We start from the raw sequence: 8574 nt of genomic DNA, 5'->3' as shown, positions 1-8574 counted from the left end.
ACGTGCCTCACTCACTATCCAGACCGCTCGCTCTGTGTTTTCTATTACACCGGCCTGAGCGAGCGGTCGAAGGCACGCGTTCCAGCGGGCGGTCCTAAAGAGGATTTCGCCGCATTTGTGGAGTGGGTGCTGGTACACAACAACTCTGCGTTTACCATCGGCCCTGCAGAGGAGGACTTCGCCACCAGCCCCACTCCACCACTGCCAGAGACCAGCCCACCACCAGCGAACGACGAGACGGAGGTGTCGCACATGCCCACCGCCGACCGAGGAGGTCAGCACGCCGCGATGGAGGAACCTGGACCGAGGACAAGGTCGGAGGTTACCATCGCCCCGGAGCCTGCTTCTCTGCAATGGTCTGACCAGGTGCGCGAGCCGGCTTCACCGCTGAGCGCTGAGGGAGTGTTAGTGGAGCCCGGGGACGTGGAGGATTGCCCCACCCACACTCCTATGGCGGTCCTAAAGAGGATTTCGCCGCATTTGTGGAGTGGGTGCTGGTACACAACAACTCTGCATTTACCATCGACCCTGCAGAGGAGGACTTCGCCACCAGCCCCACTCCACCACTTCCAGAGACCAGCCCACCACCAGCGAACGACGCGACGGAGGTGTCGCACGTGCCCACCGCCGACCGCGGAGGTCAGCACGCCGCGATGGAGGAACCTGGACTGAGGACCAGGTCGGAGGTTACCATTGCCCTGGAGCTTGCTTCTCTGCAATGGTCTGACCAGGTGCGCGAGCCGGCTTCACCGCTGAGCGCTGAGGGAGTGTTAGTTGTGGATTATTGTGATGATTTTATCAGCTGTTTTGACTCTCATTCTGACGGCACCCATTCACTGCAGAGGATCTATTGATGAGCAAGTGATGGAATAATACATTTCTCCAAATCTGTTCTGATGAAGGAAAAAACTCATCTACATCTTGGATGGCCTGAGGGTGAGAAAAATTTCAGCAAATTTTTATTTTTATGTGAACTATCCCTTTAAGAAGTTTGCACTAAAGACAAGAAGGATACTTCAAATCATGTGGCTTGTTGAGGAGAAGTGTGCTATTATTTTTCTTAGTGACCAAACTTGTGATTTTACGCCTGGCGGATCATAAAACATATGAACAAAATCACATATTGAAAGGTGACCTGAGTCATATAGAGATGGAAAGAAGTTGGGATGGAATTTAAATTACAGTTACAGGAAGGAGGTTTTACTAAATTACAATGTATTGCTAAATATAATGAAAATATGTGTTTTTTTTAAATCTGTATATAGTTTGCATCAACAATAAGATATATACTGAATTTGGTCTTTATCATCTTAGTCCGTTATTCCAGATTAAGCGTTTTGTGGTGTGGGAGGAAAACACTTTGCATGTTCTGTTAATATTCTGGCAATCTACTTGCCTTACAGTACATTTTATTAATAAACTGTATGTCAAATTTGGTCTTTTAATATCACTGTCTTAATGCATTAAGCCATATTAAGTGTTAATGGTTTTCTAGGTGGGTTCAAATAATGTTATATTTTAGTTAAAAATAAAGTTAGTGGAATGTTGTAAGGAATGTTTCTGTAATATAAATCTGGATATTTTAACATTTTAGAAACATTTCAAAACAACGTTCCCACAACGTTTTTATAACCTACATTTCTGGAAACCTTCTGAAGGATTACAGAGGGTTTGTTCAAATAGCCCATCATTCGCCTGATTTATATAACATTTCATTCTTGACAACCTTTTTTTTTTTTATGAAGGTGCATCTGGATAAATGGATAGAGTAATACCAAATTTTCTATTCAATACCACAACAGAAAGATGTTTATACATTATATTTATTGTAACTTTCACACATATAAGAAATATATATGGATTATATTAGATTTTATACAACAGGTCTTTCTGGTCCTCGAATCTGATTGGCTGAGAGGAGTGCGATATTTAAGTGATAACAGAACTCCAACCGTTTCCCTTTCACCGTTTGTATCACTCCGTTTGCGGTATTTCTCACAGTGAGTGTCATGGCGGACACCCAAATCCACTATAATTTTATAAATAATACTGTTTTTCTGTCACGGAATGTAGTTTTAAGAGTTTTTTAGGCGAGAATGTACTTGTTTAGACTTCAAATATGCAGTTAATAAAGATAACGTCTATTTGAAAATTTGTTTTGACGTTTTTGGAGATGTGAGCTCCAGGCTGTCAGCGACCGTTCAGCACTCATGAACCCGCCAAGAGCAGACTCACCTCGGTCAGATCTTTTGGAATTTGCCGATGGCTCTGATGTCTCTATAGTGGTTAAACATGAAATATAATTTGTTTGGGGTAAATCTAACATGCAGTCTTTGGTCTCAATAATCTATCATTTGTTCCAGAGCAAATAGTTTTGGCAGAAGGCAAAATCTCATCACGTTATATTTTATGTAACTTCATGCAATATATCAGAGCGCTGCCTTTGTACTTTTGACTGAATTGCCTAGCAACTTTTATGATGGTTGTTGTTGATGTTTATTAAATATTATTATTCAATAATAATATTTTATAAAATAATAGTAGGATTTAGTATTGGGAAACTGTGTGTGTGTTAGTGATGGTGAATTTAGTTACATTGTTCCACCTTTAGATGACGACAAGAGACTGTTTTCATGCGCGAGTCAGCAGTAAAGACTTTTATATCGAAAGAGATTGAAAAGCTGTTGTAAACAAGGAAGTTATTTTTACTTTTATTACAGCTTGTAAGATTAACAAACACACTGAGCGGCGCTGTCATCAGAAATCACCCTCAACAGATGAAAGGACAGTACGACAAAGATATCGCTTTCCTCAGGACATTCAAACTAATGTTTTATTGTGAATATGAGATTGAGCTGAAGAATGAATGCTGTATCATATGCAGGTAATCACACTCTCAGTCCATCTCTCTCTCATAATACTCTACTGTACATAATACACAGCTTTTAATACAGTAATACAATAAGCTTTTAATGAAGCAACTCAACGTTCCTTCGTTACTAGTTCTAAAGTGACGTTTTCGAATTAGTAATGGATCTTGAGCTCAGCTGTTAAACTGTCAAACTGAGATTTGAATTTGTGGCGGAAGGAAGTAGTTCTGCACAAAAGAGTTTTAAAAAGTTTTTAAAGACACTCCGTTGTTGTTTCTTATTAATTTACACACTTGTGACGCCGAACTGTTGTATAAACGCAATATCACACTTGTAGCCGTGAGATATGACTGTTTATTACACGGCTCTGTGGAATACTTGATTCTGACTGGTCGAGGTATGTTATCCCTCTATAACAACCGGTAAAAGCTGATAACACAGGCTCATCCGGGTAAGTGAAGTCGGCTCTGTACTCTTGCTAGGAACAGTTTTTTTTCTTGGAAGCTTTGCGTTTGGTTAGCTAATAAAATATTAAACTTCAATTCAATATTATGTGTACAATTATTTAATTATGTCATCCTGGTATCGCGGACTCGCTCTCTCGTTTCATACAAACGCAGCTGCTGCCATTTTGCGATGATTGTTTTGTACACTGTAATGGATTATAAGATATAACTAACAAACTGGTAAGATTTTAAATTTTTTTTGTCTTAAATCAATATATTTTATCGCCTTAATTATTTATGTGGTGAAATGTTGTGTAATAAGTGGTTTGACTGCACCATTTCCCTTAAATGTCCGTCTAGTTTGAACTTGCCGCTTGCTCGCAACTGCTGTGTTCACGGAAGCTTTGCGTTCAAATATTTCAACTCAATATTTTCAATATTTTGTGTCTAATTATTTACTTATGTGGAAAGTAGCCGTGTAATAAGTGGAATAATGTACATCCAGCCAGTTGTTAAACCCCCTTCAGGGTCATACAAGACCTGTCCTGATCACACTGTCGGGGGTTATTCTGCGATAACAACCGGCCGGATGTACATTATCCCTTACATATCGGCACGCTGTGATTACCTACGGCACTCGTGCCTACAGCCGAATCATAGCTGTGGATCGCACTGCTACTCGTGTCGTGTGATATTGCTCATATATTATGCTCATGATACAGAATGAATTTAGGAGAAACTTTAAGATGCTTAAGGACACATTTACTTATTTTGTAGTACAAATGTAAACATGAATTGAAAGTAATGATAAAAATGGACATTTATAAATGAATATATTTCTTTTAACCAGTCTGTCAGGCACATTTTAATTCTTTCAATCAACCAGTCAACCACGCGGCCAGGATTTTGGGATATCAAAGACAGTGAAGGATCTGTACAGGTTTCAAAAATCTGTCAGTTGTAGACAGATCACATTTGACCAGATGTTACATAAATACTGGACGTTCCATGATGCTTTCCTACCTTTGTATACATGCTTGAAAAAGCAGCAGGATTTTGTACAGAGCCACTGAATTGTTTGAGGATCCAAGTGCCTTTGGGCTGAAAAAGATAAATGTGCAGTCCCATGTTATGAAACCTGCTATCCTCAGATTATTATCAACTCACACATTCCTACAGACACAAGTTCATAGACATCCAATACTAGTTTTAGGTCAGTAAGTAAACCTTTAACTTAAAAAAAAAAAAAACCTGGACTGCAAGCAGAAAACTACAATAAACCATTTACAAAATTAGTCTGTTCTTCATTTAATGAAGGACTACTGTGAGCAAAAACACACAGCTTTTCAACTGAGACCTGAAGGGGTGATGATAATTCAGCTCAGCTGGAGAAATCAGCACAACCATGAATCTCGACAGTGCCCAGAAGACCCCAGCTAAACCATATCATTTATTCTGTGGCTCTAGGAGTGTTGCTATGAGGCAGGATCTTCTGCGCTCCATACCGAGATGCTGCAGCTAAAATAAATATATTACATAACACACTTTTACATGCTAGAATAGACTTTGACGTCCTGTAATGCATCATTCTAGACAGCATGCCATTAAAGTGCTGAAAAAGCATCAGTACTGTGATAGAGAAAAGGAACATGTTTTTGGCCCCTTTTGGTTGAGATTATTTCCTACTTTAAGCTATTGTTTTAAATAAAGCCTGATTGATTAATACTGTAATATTATACAGTGACCCCAAAAGGTTTTTAGATACTAAAGCCAGACTTAAAAATGTATGAAGTGCAATGCATTAGAAAACAAAATATCAAACCAAGTGAAATCTGCAATTAGAAATTTCTTCAGAACAAGCCTAACTTTTTTTTTTTTTTGAGACATTGTTCCTGGCATCAAAGTGTTAATCACGTCTGTCAACTGCGCAGAGTATTAAGAAGCTCCTAAGGTGACATTTTCTAAATAAATAAAAAATCCTGAGACTATTCACAACTATGTGCAGTGTTTTATCTCTGCCGCATTTCAGTGCATTAGTGCCTGTCCATTCATTTTTCCCATAGGGATTTTAAAGGGATAGTTCATCCCAAAATGAAAATTCAGTCATTAATTACTCACCCTCATGTCGTTACAAAGACCTTCGTTCATCTTCAGAACACAAATTAAGATATTTTTGATGAAATCCGAGAGCTTTCTGACCCTGCATAGACAGCAACGCAACTACCACGTTCAAGGCCCAGAAATGTAGTAAGGACATTGTTAAAATAGTCCATGAGTCATCGGTGGTCCAACCATACTTTTAGGAAGCAACGAGAATAGTTTTTGTGCACAGAGAAAACTAAAATAACGACTTTATTCAGCAATTCTTCTCTTCCCTGTCACTGTCCGCCCCCATTCATGACAGTACCACGGTTGAACCACTGATGTCACTGAAAACACTTACTAAAAAAGATGAAATATTTAATTTGTTTACATGCATGTCATGTAATCATTAACTGTGCACATTGCAAATGTGTTACTTAATTATTAACTTATTACCTTAAAATCTCTGGGGAACTTCAAGTAAATATGTTAGGTCAAAGAGGTTCAAAAAAGTTATATAATGTGAATTTGTGTATTTTAATGTGTTTGAAAGACAAAACCCTTCCAAAGACATAGTAATACATGGTTAAACAAAATGATCATTCAAATAAAATTTAATGTATTCATCAGTAGTTGATGCAGTGTTGAAATGTTGAGAAAACATTTCTTAAAACTGAAATGAATTTTGTAAATCCAGTAGTCAAATGCTGTGTGGCCTCTCAATTTTCTGTGTAATTATACCATCTGACTGTAATTATAATATTATATAATTATAATACTGACTGGTCTTTCTGTGAATGTCCACAGAACTGGAAGACTTGCTGAATGTATGTAAGCGGTAAGCTATTTTAGACAGGAAAAAAAAATTAGGGAGAATCAATAAATTATGAATATCAGTTGCTAATATGTGAATAATATGTAATCAATAAAAAAGTAACTGCAGTCTCATTATGAGTGTTTTAAAATTTAATATAATCTAATTACAAGTACTTAATTTTTAAGTACTTAATCCAGATTACATGTAATCAGTTCCCAGCAAGTATTATATAATACAATTCAATAATAGCACATTGTCTTTCAAGAAATATTTCTCTCTGTCTCTCATCTTCACATTGTAGGAACTGTTTGATGAAATCAGGCTAGCCGCTGGTCATCTGTTCTTTCTATTGTCTGACCAGGGGATTTTACTCACTCTGAACTTCTATTAGGATGTTCTGCTATTGATTCTCAAAGAGAGCAGTGTGTTAGTACACAGGGCCAAATTTTGGATCCTTCCCATGCCCTTTCATTGATCTGTTTAGGAGTATAATATGGACACGCGGAATACATGGAGGGGTCATTTCAGTTTTTAAACACAGGGTACAAGTAGACAAGACTGAAGCAGGATCAAAAGAAGATGAAATGCCTTTGATGCTGATTGAAATATTTCAACTGCAAAATCAATTAAATGTGTCTTGAAGTTATATCGGTAGTATGCATGTCGGGTTTGAACTGTGAAGCTGAGCACACAACTATGGAGACAGTAGTCTACTGTGAGTCTCCCACTAACAAAATATTGACCAGGAAACTAGATGTGTAATGCATTAGATGAAAAAAGTACAGTTAGCTGAGGATCATAATGCGATAATAGCATAACACAAAAATGTTGCCGGAAACCTCACATTTAAACCTCCTGGCTTCCCGGAGTTACAAAGTGAATCCTGTTTCTTCAGCATGAAGAACTTAGATTTTAATAACTGAATGATAGTATATTTGAATGTCAACTTTATAAGATGCTTTCTAGCAGATTTGTATGGAAGCCCGTTTCCGTCACTAAATAAAAAATGTTTTAAAGTAATTGCGACTCTTCTCTCAACTGCGAGTGTACATCTCGCAATTCAGATTTTTTTCTCAGAATTGCATGATATAAAGTCACAGTTGCAAGTTATAAAGTCAGAATTGAGGGATATAAAGTCACAGTTGCAGGGGCGTAGATTACGCGGGGGACGCGGGGGATGTGTCCCCCCTACTTTTAATATACTTTTTGCATAGAAACTTTTTTTCTTGCAGTCGCGAGTTTATATCTTGCAATTCTGACTTTTTTCTCACAATTGCACGTTTATATCTTCATAACTCGCAATTGTGAGTTCATATCATGCAATTCTGAGAAAAAAGATAGAATTTTGGGGGAAAAGGTCAGAGTTGTGAAATAAAAAGTCGAAATTACCTTTTATATTTTTTATTCAGTGGCAGAAACCTTCCATAGATTTCTGATTTGTCTTCGATAAACGCATAAACTTTTCCAAGTCTGTCATGCTTCTGCAGCCCCAAAGCTTCTCTGCTGTAGATGAAATGTAGCAACACTGCAGAATCTTGTGGCTAAAAATAGTAAGTTAAAAATGGTACTTGTGATGCATGTATTTATCAACAATTTTCCTTCACAGTGACAGAAAAAGAGAAAACTAATATATCAGACGGCAGAATGCAGAATTACACCGCCGTGCATCTGAAATCAGCTGAATATTGTAAGGGGTATTGCAAAGAGATTTGTCTGGCGGTTTAGTATTAGATTCAGCAAAGCTCATAATCTGTTAAATTCAGAGAGAAGAGTAAGGTCATCTGCCACATTCGTCAAGAGACAATTTACCCTCTCGCATCTTCTATCTGATTTGCATACATATATTTATTTGACACAAATAAGAAACAAGCAGCTCTTGTTTTTTCTGTCAAGAATCCAGTTTAAATGCTGTGCCTACTCTAATGCGAAACCGCAAGAGGTGCAACATTGCAATGTGTCAGGATTATATCAACTCAGATGAACAAATTGTATTTTAAACCCAGTTCGTTTAATGATTCATTGCACATTCAGAACAAAACATCCTCATATACCCACGAGCGAAATCAAAAGTCTCAGCACAAACGTTCACAATGACAAACAGAAACAGCTTAATATTTCAGTCCGATCCTGTTGATGTATTTCCGCTGGGTTTGAATGAATGGTGAATGAAGTTTGGTGAATAGTGTAGATCACATCACAAACTAAATGCGTTCATTGATATGAGCCATTACTCTATATGAGTGACATAACATGCATTGTCATCTGTCTACCGCAGAAACATACTCACTTGTGCTGTTTAGACTCTTTAAATAAAGGGGTAAATTTGTGGTAAAGGAATAGTTCACCCAAAAATATAAAT

The sequence above is a fragment of the Sinocyclocheilus rhinocerous genome, unplaced genomic scaffold, assembly GCF_001515625.1.
Source record: "Sinocyclocheilus rhinocerous isolate Xijiao unplaced genomic scaffold, SAMN03320098_v1.1 scaffold892, whole genome shotgun sequence".
NCBI lineage: Eukaryota > Metazoa > Chordata > Actinopteri > Cypriniformes > Cyprinidae > Sinocyclocheilus > Sinocyclocheilus rhinocerous.
This window is presented reverse-complemented; position numbering follows the sequence as displayed.